Consider the following 11,997-nt stretch of genomic DNA (forward strand, 5'->3'; position numbering starts at 1 on the left):
AGCAGGGACAATCACGAGGTGTGTCAGTCAGTGCACTCAGACTGAATGAGGCAAAGTCAGAAATGCCCTTTCTCATTCCAAAGTGATCTTGATTGAAGGAAAATTCTCATGTAATATTGTAAATACTTACTGTCAGTTACAATTGTGCTGAGCTACGTAGAGTTTAAAAAGCTAAGTATCTGCTTTGCCCACCAATTGCAGATTGCAATTAGATGATATACATCTCTTGGATTTTCATAGAGAAGGACTGCCCTAGGCTTTCTTACAGTGATTTACCTTCAGCTAGATGTTAATATAAATGATGCTGATGAATGAATTTGATTGGCTCAATGTTGTATGAGGCAGCTCAGTTCAGTTCAGAAACAGCTAAAGAGAAAGAAGACTTGTGTCTCCATCTGTTGGTATGAAGTGACAACTGCTTCTCATCTGATGCTCACTGAGAAGATCATCTATCTGATTTCCACCTGTCAGAAACTAATTTTTATTATGCATATTTGCTGTCTAAACATACTCAAGCATGTTTCAATCCAAAGTTTCTAACTCAAATCTTAGTACTGCCTCTCAATTTAGATCAACAATCCAGTTCAGGTTTAACTAACTTTGAAAAATGTGAGTCTAAATATAAGCTGAAACTGTTTTAAATTTCTGTTGGATCAATTTCTTCTCAGTTCCTGCCAAGGTTGCGGGGATTTTCTGATGATCAGGCACTAGTTGTGGCACCCTGGATCTGTGAAACCACTGAAAGAAAAAATAAAAACATCAAATTGTTTAAAAAATGTTTGCACTGTGCAAGATTTGAATATGGTAGTTAGGTTGGATGTTATGTCATCTTATATTGTGATTAGATTGACATTATTTTTTATATAGATTAAATCAGGTTCTATATAGCAAACTACAGCTTTCTTTCACTTTTATAAATCAGTCATTCCTTTTTGTGAAGAATTGCCTTATGTATAGTTGAGGATACACGCAAAATGTTTCGACCCTTAGCCTTTCAGTCCTCTAATGTACATCCTCCAGAGTAAAACATGAGCTAGTCCTTCTTATTATATTGCAGGGTCTAAATGTACTGGCCCCCAGGCCACATCCAGCCCATCACATATTTATAATGTGTTCTTATAACTGACCCACAGGCCTTTTTTGTTTAATATTTTTTTTCTGCAGTTCTGCGATTATTATTTTTTTTCCACTCTTTCTTCACCCACCAGACACAGTGGTTGGTTACCCACCATAAGCTAACAGGGATAGGGTAGGTGTTTTAAGCTGGGGGAGCTGAACTTTAAAGCAGCATAGACATGACGTGAACTGTGACGTCATGCAAAATGATTGGCCTCCTTTCATTTGAATTTTTTTGATAATTTACATGAAAAAGCATGGCAGAGCGACGGCAATAAACTCACATAACTGACACATTAAACCGCTGATACACACCCTGATTTTGCGGCTTTCTCTTTTTCTGAAACTTTATGTAAATGAGTTGAGTGACGTCCAATCAGATTGTTGACGTACGGAAAGCGACTGTGCCCCACACTCCGAACACACTCAGAGCAGGAGATATAACGGCTTGTGGAAGTTTGCCCTTTTGGCAGAAAAACGAGCCGAAAACTTCTCACATTAAGACTCGTCGAGTCACGTTTATTACTCGAAAACGAAACTTAACTTCGCGCCACGCACGACAAAACGTGCGGCACTCTTAAAGGGATCGCAACTATATCGTGAATCATAGCAATAAAGATGATGAACCAACAACATAACACGCAACAGAACACATATAAGAAAGTGAATTATGCCGTCAGTGCTAGGAGCACTACACATGCCCCCCCCAGAATTCACTCTAACAGAAAACCCGAGAAAAAAAATGTGGGGGGCGTGGGGGGCGAATCAAACGTCCAGTACGGCTCCGCCGAATGGGAGAGGGCGGGACCGTCCCTTCAGTGGCTGTCCGCGGGGGGGCCAACTCAACCGGCCGGCCAGATCTAGGTGCGCTGGCTTAAGGCGGTCCACAGATATACACTCCGGTTTGCCCCCAATGTCCACCACAAAGTGCTTGTCCCCAGTTTCCACAACACGGAAAGGACCCTCATAAGGTGGACGGAGAGGTCCGCGGTGACCGTCCACTCGAATGAAAACAAAGCCAGCAGACTGCAGGCCGCTGGGGACGTGAGAGCTTGGCAAACCGTGGCAGGAAGTAGGAAGAGGAGTAAACAGCCGGGCATTGTCCAACAGGCTGGAGCGCTGGAGTGTGGCTGACCAAGGGGTTGTGGCGCTGGGGACAAAATCTCCGGGGACCCATAATGGCTGACCATAGACCAACTCAGCCGAAGAGGCCTGGAGGTCCTCCTTAGGTGCTGTCCTGATGCTCAGCATGACCCAAGGGAGCTTGTCAGCCCAGGAGTTGTCCTTCAGGCTGGCATGCAGGGAGGCTTTCAGAGATCTGTGAAAACGTTCACAGAGGCCATTACTCTGAGGGTGGGAGGCTGTGGTGCGGTGGAGTTTAACTCCCAAGCTCCCTGCAACAGCGTTCCAAAGTTCAGAGGTAAACTGAACACCACGGTCTGAGGAAATGTCTGATGGGGTGCCAAAATGCGACACCCAGGTACCAATAAATGCCCGTGCCACATCAGCTGATGTTATGGAAGACAGTGGAACGGCCTCTGCCCACCGTGTGGTCCTATCGACCATGGTGAGCACATAAGAGAAACCCTGTGAGGGTGGAAGTGGGCCAACCAGGTCGATGCTGACGTGGTCGAAACGTCGTTCCGGCACTGGAAACTGTTCCAGTGGTGCTTTGGTGTGGCGGTGTATTTTGGGACGTTGGCACTCCACACAGGTGTTCGCCCAGGCCCTCACGTCCTTTTTAAGTCCGTGCCACACAAACTTGGTGGCCACCAGCCGTTGTGAGGCCTTGGTTCCAGGGTGTGAGAGGCCATGGATGGCATCAAAAACGGGCCGCCTCCACTTCGCAGGCACAACAGGCCTAGGAGAGCCCATGGAGACGTCGCAAAGCAGAGTGGTGCCAGCATTGTCGAACGTCACATCTTGCAGCCGCAGCCCAGAAGTGGATGAACGGCAAGCCTGCACGTCCGGGTCTGTGGCCTGCTCTGCTGCCATGCCTTAGCGTCCACAAAAGCCTTGTCTCTGTCCGGGCTCCAGTCCACAGTGTGTTTAGGCTTGCCGCCTTTCAGAGCCTCGTACAAGGGTCACATAGTTTGGGCGGCCCTGGGGAGAAACGGTGGCAGAAATTAACCATGCCTAGGAACTCCTGTAAGGCTCTGACGGTGACTGGGCGTGGAAAAGTGGTGATGGCCTCCACTTTTGATGGAAGCGGAACGACCCCGTCCTGCGTGACTCTGTGCCCCAGAAAGTCTATGGTGGACAGGCCGAACTCGCACTTGGCTGGATTTATGATGAGCCCGTGCTCAGTGAGTCGCTCAAACAGAGTGCGAAGGTGCGAAAGGTGCTCTGAAGGTGATGTACTGGCCACCAGGATGTCGTCGAGGTACACGAATAAGAAAGGCAGATCCCGTAACACAGAGTCCATGAGCCGCTGGAAAGTTTGAGCCACATTCTTGAGGCCGAACGGGATACGCAGGAACTCAAATAAACCAAACGGCGTGATTACGGCCGTTTTTGGGACGTCTAGCAGGTGTACGGGCACTTGCCGTGAGAACGGTAACCTCTGATGAGGTCCACCTTTGAAAAAATGACTGCACCCGCTAGGTGTGCTGAAAAATCTTGGATGTGCGGCACTGGGTAGCGGTCAGGCGTAGTCGCGTCGTTGAGCCATCGGTAGTCCCCGCAAGGACGCCAGCCCCCCCCGGCTTAGGTACGAGGTGGAGGGGTGAGGCCCAAGGACTGTTGGAGCGTTGAACAATCCCTAGGCGCTCCATGGCCTCGAACTCTGCCTTGGCCACGGCAAGCTTGTTCAGCTCGAGGCATCGAGCGCAGGCGTACACAGGCGGGCCAGTGGTGTCAATGTGGTGTTCGACGCCAAGTTTGGCTGTGGAAGACGAGAAAGTTGGCTGCGTGAGTGCTGGAAACTCAGCTAGCAGTCGCTGGAAACTGTCCGTGACAGAGAGCAGGCTGGAGAGGTGTACTGCGTCAGAGTCGCTGAGCGCACATGCATAAGAACAAAAAGTGATGGCGTTGATCAAGTGGTGATTTTTAACGTCCACCAACAGACCGTATGCACACAAAAAATCCGACCCTAAAAGGGGAACAGCGACTTTGGCAGTCACAAAGTCCCAGCCAAAGCGTTGGCCCCCAAAACACAGTTCAACATGCCTTGTGCCGTACGTACGGATGGGGCTGCCATTGGCGGCTTCCATGGGGGGGCCGTGGGTGTCAGCTACCACGTCCACTTGTGAAGCAGGCAGTAGACTCCGCTGTGCCCCTGTGTCGCAGAGGAAGCGCCGGCCGGAGATGGAGTCGTGGATGAAGAGCAGCCTGCCGGCATGGCCGACGCTCACGGCCACTAGTGCCTTGGCGTTTCCCCACTCCACCGAAGCTGCACGGAGAGCGGCATCGCTTGGCCTTGGGGCCAAACCTAGCATGGTAGTAGCACACACCTGAAGACCGCTGCTGATGCGGGGCCGCTACTGTGATGAGCATGTGATCATCCGGGACCTCAGATACAGCACCAGCAGGGAGAAGGGCAGCTGCGCAGGGCTGCTGACTAGCCAGGAAACACCTGTCAGCCTCAGCAGCCAGTTCTCTGCAATCAGTGCTGGCAGTGTTGGCCAACGCAGCTCTCACATGAGCAGGCAGTTGGCGCAGGAAAAGGTGGAGGAAAAGGAAACCTGGCTTGTTGTCACCAAGCAGATCGAGCATTCGGTCCATTAGCTCTGAGGGCTTGCTGTCACCGAGCCCCTGAAGAGAGAAAAGCCTACTGGCCCTCTTGGTGTCAGACAGTTCGAATGTTTTCAGTAAGTGTTCCTTCAGGGTTTCATACTTTCTTGTCGGAGGGGGACCTTTAAGTAGGCTTTTTTCCGAGGGCAGATACCACGTAGTAGTATTTAGTTTCGTCAGCGGTGATCTGACGCAAATCGAACTGTGCCTCAGTCTGAGCGAACCAGGCTGAAGCAGAAGATTCCCAGAATTCCGGGAGCTTGAGAGACACAGCGTTGGCGGTCATGGCAATCTGGAAACGTCCAGTAAACAAACGTCGGGGTCACCAGTGTGGAAGTTTGCCCTTTTGGCAGAAAAACGAGCCAAAAACTTCTCACATTAAGACTCGTTGAGTCACGTTTATTACTCGAAAACAAAACTTAACTTCGCGCCACGCACGACAAAACGTGCGGCACTCTTAAAGGGATCGCAACTATATCGTGAATCATAGCAATAAAGGTGATGAACCAACAACATAACACGCAACAGAACACATATAAGAAAGTGAATTATGCCGTCAGTGCTAGGAGCACTACAGGCTAATAATATTTGGCGTGATCTACAGCTCTGCACACACTTTCAGCCTTTGTATCTCGACGTGCGCATGTTTTTGTGACCTGATGCAGCATGAATGCTGCACATTGAGCACATAACTAACTTAACTAAGCTGGTATTCTAATTTAGACTGATATTTAAATAAATGTGCCATGTGTCTGATTTAATTATGAGACAGTGGTAGATACAGCAGAATTAAAAAAAGAAATAAATTATCAAACTAGTCCACTCAAGGCACTACCACACTTCACGCAGTAGGCCAAGGCACTACCACACTTCACGCAGTATGTGGACTGTCCCACCAGAGAGGAAAGAACACTGGACCTGCTGTATGCTAATGTTAAGGACGCATACAGCTGCTCCCCCCTTCCCCCGCTGGGTAGGTCAGACCACAACTTGGTTCACCTCACCTCCTGTTATGTGCCACTGGTGAAGAGTCAGCGGCACAAGCGGATAGTGAGTAGATGGTCTGTGGAGACTTACGAGGCACTACAGGATTGCTTCGAGGCTACTGATTGGTCTGCACTCTGTGAGCCGCACGGAGAGGACATCGACGGGCTCACAGAGTGCATCACGGACTACATTAACTTCTGTGTGGACTCCACTGTCCCAACCAGGACTGTTAAATGTTACCCAAACAACAAGCCGTGGGTAACAAAGGACATTAAGGCTCTCCTCAACAAGAAGAAGAGGGCCTTCAGAGCTGGAGATAGGGAGGAGGTGAGAACGATCCAGAGGGAACTGAGGACAGCTATCAAGGAGGCGAAGAACATGTACAGGAGGAAGCTGGAGTGGAAACTCCAGCAGAACAACATGAGGGAGGTCTGGAATGGGATGAGGACCATCACCAGCTTCAGGTCCAACAACAACAGAGGAGTAGAGGTCAGTGTGGACAGGGCCAACAAGCTAAATCTGTTCTTTAACAGATTTGACACGGCAGGCTCTGTCCCCCCCCAGCCTGACTCCTCTGCTGCCAGTCCTCAGCAGACCATACCACTCATCCCCCCTCCCCCTCCTGATAGCCTGCCCCCCTCGTGTGATAGCCCATCTCACACCTCCATCCCTCCCCCACCCACCTCCTCTACAGTGTGTCTCACTGCTGACCAGGTGAGAAGACAACTGAAGAGACTCCACACAAACAAGGCTGCAGGCCCTGATGGGGTTCCACCCAGGGTGCTTAAAGCCTGTGCTACCCAACTTTGTGGAGTACTTCAACGTGTCTTCAACTTGAGCCTGAGTCTCCAGAGGGTCCCCATGATGTGGAAGACATCTTGCATTGTTCCTGTCCCAAAGACGCCACGACCCAGTGACGCCAAGGACTACAGGCCAGTGGCACTGACGTCTCATGTCATGAAGACCATGGAGAGGCTCGTCTTGGATCAGCTCCGACCCATAGTCCAGCCTTTTCTAGATCCCCTCCAGTTTGCCTATCAGCCCCGCCTGGGAGTTGAAGACGCCATCATCTACCTGCTCAACAGAGTTTATGCTCACCTGGATAAGCCAGCCAGCTCTGTGAGGGTCATGTTTTTTTACTTCTCCAGCGCATTTAACACCGTCTGGCCCGCTCTTCTGGGCGATAAGCTCACAGTGATGCAGGTAGATGCCCCCCTTGTGTCCTGGATTGTTGACTATCTGACCGGCAGAACACAGTATGTACGCCTGCATCACTGTGTGTCGGACAGAGTAGTCAGCAACACTGGAGTCCCACAAGGTACTGTCCTCTCTCCCTTCCTCTTCACCCTCTACACCACAGACTTTAGCTACTGCACAGAGACTTGCCACCTTCAGAAGTTTTCTGATGACTCTGCAATAGTTGGATGTATCAGCAAGGGTGAAGAGGATGAGTACAGGGCAACGGTGAAGGACTTTGTTGCATGGTGCGAGCGGAACCACCTGCAGCTCAATGTGACAAAGACAAAGGAACTGGTGGTGGACCTGAGGAGGGACAAGGCATCGGTGACCCCTGTGTCCATCAGCGGGGTCAGTGTGGACACTGTGGAGGATTACAAATATCTGGGTGTGTATATTGACAATAAACTGGACTGGGCTAAGAACACTGACGCCCTCTACAGGAAGGGCCAAAGTCGTCTCTATTTTGTGAGGCGCCTGAGGTCCTTCAACATCTGCCGGACTATGCTCAGGATCTTCTATGAGTCTGTGGTGGCGAGTGCTATCCTCTATGCTGTTGCATGCTGGGGAAGCAGGCTGAGGGTGGCAGATGCCAACAGACTTAACAAATTGATCCGCAAGGCCGGTGATGTTGTGGGTGTGGAGCTGGACTCGCTGACGGCAGTGTCGGAGAGGAGGATGCTGTCTAAACTGCGGGCCATTATGAACAATGGCTCCCACCCACTCTACGATACGGTGATGAGACACAAGAGCTCATTCAGCTCAAGACTCATCGTACCAAAATGCACCACAGAGCGCCACAGGAAGTCATTCTTACCTGTGGCCATCAAACTCCATAACTCCTCCCTCAGTGTGTGATTCAAAAAACTGTTCATATGTGCAATAACAACAATTGTGTGTGTAGAGTACTTAAATCTGGTGTACATACTGTAAATTCTATATATTGTCTTAAATTATTAGTAAAGTGTTTATTTTTTACATAAATGGCTGCAACTGTAACAACTGCAATTTCCCCCTGGGATCAATAAAGAAATCTGAATCTGAATCTGAATGAATCTGAAAACTCCTCCCCCCCTGTGAGGAGAACATCAATGAAATAAATACATATTTTGTAAGGTTTGAGGCACTATATACCACTCCTATGGTGAAATCTCTCCTTGATGAGCAGATACTCTGCCTGGATATGACACATGTCCTACGAACCCTGGGGAGAGTGAACACTCGGAAAGCGGCAGGCCCCAACAACATACCAGGACGGGTGCTTAAGGAATGTGCCAATCTGCTGGCTGGGGTTCTCACGGACATCTTCAACACCTCGCTGAAATAGGCTGCCTTACCATCATGCCTAAAGACTGCCAAAATCATACCGGTCAAATAACCCACAATCTCCTCCCTCATTGATTACCGCCCTGTAGCACTCACCCCATCATAATGAAGTGTTTCGTGAGGCTGGTAAAGGACCTCCAAACTCCCTCTCACATTCAACCTGTACCAGTTTGCTTACCGCCCAAATCGCTCTACAGAGGATGCCATCTCCTCTGCACTTCACCTGAGCTTAGAACACCTGGAAGGAAAGAATACACATGTGCGCATGCTGTTTCTGGACTTCAGCTCAGCATTTAACATGATCATCCCACAACATCTGATAAGCAAACTGGTCCCCCTTGGCTTCAGCACCCACCTGTGTAACTGGCTGCTAGACTTTCTAACAAATAGACCTCAGTCTGTGCGGGTGGGCAACAACATCTCCATCCAATCATCTCTGAGCACCGGCTCCCCTCAGGGCTGTGTCATGAGCCCCCTGCTGTTCACCCTGATGACCCAAGAGTGCTACATCTGGTCCACTACCAACTACATCATGAAGTTCGCAGATGACACAACAGTAGTGGCCTAATCCAGGATGACAATGATCTGCATTACAGAGCGGAGGTGAAACATCTGGTTGACTGGTGCGAAACCAACAACTTGATCCTGAATGTCGAGAAAACCAAAGAGATCATCGTCGACTTCAGGAGGTGCCAACCCAACCACACACCACTCCTCATCAAAGACACAGCAGTAGAGATAGTCAGCAAAACAAAGTTCCTGGGGGTACAGATGACGGACACTTCGACCTGGTCCACTCAGACTGAAGCTCTGATCAAAAGAGCTCAGAAGTGCATGCACTTTCTGAGACAGATGAAAACAGCACACCTTCACTCTCCGTTTCTCACCACCTTCTACAGAGGCACTGAAGAGAGCATACTGACCAGTTGCATCTCTGTCTGGGCAGGAGCCTGCAGCACTTCTGACTGGAAGTCCCTGCAGAGGGTGGTTAGGACAGCAGAGAGAATTATTGGGACTGCACTTCCTCCAATACATGACATTGCAAAAAGTCGCTGTCTGACCAGAGCTCGGAACATAAACAGAGACCCCTCCCACCCCCACCACAGACTATTCTCACTGCTGGCCTCTGAAGGAGGTTCCGAAGTCTTTGATGCAGAACTCTAAATAAAACGCTGTTCCAGTTCTTTTTTTGATTACTCCATACCTGGGAGTCCAAGTGCAATACACAATCTTGTATATATACTTATTTAAAGTGGCGATGAGCGGGTCCAAGCACACACAAGCAGTACCAGCTTTTCTGCAGGTTTAGTTCATTCGACCTAAAAAGGCCTCAAGTTTTTTGGGTCTTATTCATAGGCAGAGTGAATAGATGTTAATACTTGTTACTATATTCTCTAAATTGTCTTTATTTTGAAAGGTGTAGTGACACTCTGACCCCATGTGTTCTGGTGCTTGTTACTGCATATGTCAATATGTCACAAAAAAAAAAAAAAAAAAATATATATATATATATATATATATATATATATATATATATATATATATACCAATACCAGCAATACCAACAATACCAGCTTTTCTGCAGGTTTAGTTCATTCGGCCTAAAAAGGCCTCAAACTTTTGACCTTTGTATAATAAGCCTTTGTATAGTGAAATCTTTGAACAAATAAGGCAAAATATCAGACAAGCAGTACAATTTTTAACATGACATTCAATTAGAAAGTTGTTCAGGTGCGTGAACTGAGTTGTGTGGCACCAATTGTTTGTCGATCAACCTTGTAATAACATTGTAATAGCAATTTAATTGATTTCAACGTGTTTTTGAGTGCTGAAGTGCCCCCTAAAGGTCAATCTAGACAAAAAGTGGCATACACCCTTAAAGTCTCAGTATGTACTGATGCTTAAAGTTTGGAGGTGCTCTGGCCAATGGTCTCTGAGTTATAGCAAATCAAGTTAGCAATGCCATGACCGCAGTAATTATTGACTGATCTACATTACCCTGAGTAGAAAAGTCAACATTTTTTTGATAATTAATTACCTAGAGATGCCCAAAAGTAAAGGAGACCAATTTCAAAAGGTTTGGCTGAAAATCCAGAGACTAGTTCGAAAGGTATGGTGTTCTAACAGTTAACAATAACTAAAAAACACGCATATAAAGTTTTTTTAATAAACATATATTTGCAAAATTGTTTGACATGACATACTACAATGGATTCATATGGAATTTGCATCAGAATTGTAATAATATAATAATGACATGTAATAATAGGTTTAATTTTATGTTGGTCAAATCTTTTGAAACTAGACTGTTTGTTAAGAAGTGGATACATGTAGACACCAGTCAAGTTTTATGTTGATTGATCAATGATAAGCCTGTCAAACGCCTGCTGAATGCTGATTGGCTGATGGTGGCCATAAATTTCAATGTATCAAATTGGCCTTCAAGATTCACTTATAGTATATGTAGTAGATGATGCCTGCCAAGTTTTTAGTTTGATCGGATGCACAGATGCTGAGAAACAGTTAATTGGCAATTGCCCCACCCCCTAATGACATATGCCCACCAAAATTGAAAGGCATCCACAGAATCTTGTCTTGAATAAGCATATAAAGTTTCAATGTTTTTGCCTAAGCATCCTCGAGTTATAGAGTCTTAAGTGAATTTTGAGTTTTGTTAGAAGGGCTAATTAGCATATGGCAGCCATAATGTTTGCAAATACAGAGATTTTTTTAGATAATTACTGACTCTTCTGAGCTTTCTGATACGAGAAAATTGAGGAATGAGTGAAAATTGCAGGACTAGTTCACAAAAAGTGAGCGCAGCTAAATGGTTCCAGTGGCAAAGTTGTTTGGCTTGACCCAAGGAATGACGCACAAAAAGAATTTTGTCTGTGCGCATCTCGGTTTAGGAGTTATGAAGCAAAACGTGTTCTGGTGCTCTATAGCGCCCCCCTTTGGCCATGCTGGGTAATTTTTGCTGCCTGGCAAGATGCATACAAACTCAGACATACCAAGTCTCCCGGAAGTCGCGGGAGTCTCCCGCATATCAATAGTGTCTCCCTGATGCCCGGAAGTCAGATAAAATCTCCCGGAATCCAGAAGTAGTGGCCCAAGAGTGAACACAAACGCGCGCGCAGGCGACACAGACTTTTTCCCCCAATCGCGTGTGGGAAAGAGGGGGAGAGGGAGAGAGCGGCGCTCCCCTCGTGTGCATATTCATGAAGCGCATGCAAAACAGAGAGGGTTCTGATCGTTTAAAGGGGAACTCCACACACTTTTCAAAGTTTGAGTCTCATTAGTTCAGTTGTTAAGATTTAAAACAAATGCTGTTTTTGAGATTTGAATTGGATTAATGAAATATACAGTGAGCCCACTATTACACTCATGAAGCCCCTATATGGTGACTTTACCTTGCTTATTGAGAAAGGCCCACCGCCCATGCAATATCCGGACGACACCCTGTAATCAGAGACTGGCCAAGCAGCAGAGAGTGACTGACAAATTGTGCAGCAAAACCCTCCTAGCACTGTATTATTGTGTGTTTGGAGTAGAGCTAGTTAGTATGTGGCATTGGACACGACTAAAATGGGGGGTGGGATT

General features: G+C 47.5%; 1 pseudogene; it reads right to left on the minus strand.

Moving 5' to 3' along the window:
* Positions 1–1,881: 1,881 nt before the first annotated feature.
* Positions 1,882–4,553, minus strand: LOC108411897 (annotated as a pseudogene).
* Between the last annotated feature and the right edge of the window lie 7,444 nt (positions 4,554–11,997).

This window comes from Pygocentrus nattereri, chromosome 4 (assembly GCF_015220715.1).
Source record: "Pygocentrus nattereri isolate fPygNat1 chromosome 4, fPygNat1.pri, whole genome shotgun sequence".
NCBI lineage: Eukaryota > Metazoa > Chordata > Actinopteri > Characiformes > Serrasalmidae > Pygocentrus > Pygocentrus nattereri.